This window comes from Bombus fervidus, unplaced genomic scaffold (genome assembly GCF_041682495.2).
Source record: "Bombus fervidus isolate BK054 unplaced genomic scaffold, iyBomFerv1 scaffold0020, whole genome shotgun sequence".
Taxonomy (NCBI): Eukaryota; Metazoa; Arthropoda; class Insecta; order Hymenoptera; family Apidae; genus Bombus; species Bombus fervidus.
The window spans coordinates 89,885-91,064 of NW_027212583.1; positions in this window are offsets into that span (position 1 = coordinate 89,885).

Consider the following 1,180-nt stretch of genomic DNA (forward strand, 5'->3'; position numbering starts at 1 on the left):
TACTGTCGGACGTTATACGTTATAACGTCATACTTCATAACGTTATACGTTATAACGTGATACTATATAACGTTATATGTTATACTATAATCCTACATAACGCTATATTTTAGAACGTAATACTATATGACGTTAGACGTTATACCGCTATACTGTCGTGCGTAATTCGTTATAACGTCATATGTCATGACGCTATACGTTGTACTGTAATACTTCATAACGTTGTACGTAACAATGTGATGGTATATAACGTGATACGTTATAACGTGATGCTATATAACGTTATACGTTATACTATAATCCTACATAACGTTATACGTTAGGACGTAATACTATATAACGTTAAACGTTATAACGTAATACTATATGACGTTAGACGTTATACCGCTATACTGTAGTGCGTAATACGTTATAACGTCATATGTCATGACGTTATACGTTGTACTATAATACTTCATAACGTTATACGTTACAATGTGATGGTATATAACGTTATACATTATAACGTAATGCTATATAACGTTATACGTTATATCGCTATACTGTCGGACGTTATACGTTATCACGTCATACTTCATAACGTTATACGTTATAACGTGATACTATATAACGTTATATGTTATACTATAATCCTACATAACGCTATGTTTTAGAACGTAATACTATATAAGGATAAACGTTATAACGTAATACTATATGACGTTAGACGTTATACCGCTATACTGTCGTGCGTAATACGTTATAACGTCATATGTCATGACGTTATACGTTGTACTGTAATACTTCATAACGTTATACGTTACAATGTGATGGTATATAACGTTATACGTTATACTATAATCCTACATAACGTTATACGTTAGAACGTAATACTATATAAGGATAAACGTTATAACGTAATACTATATGACGTTAGACGTTATACCGCTATACTGTCGTGCGTAATACGTTATAACGTCATATGTCATGACGTTATACATTATAACGTCATACTACATAACCTTATACGTTATATCGTGATGCTATATAACGTTATACGTTATACTATGATCCTACATAACGTTATATTTTAGAAAGTAACACTATATAATGTTATACGTTATAACGTAATACTATATAACGTTGTACGTTATACCGCTATACTGACGGACGTTAAACGTTATAACGTCATATGTCATGA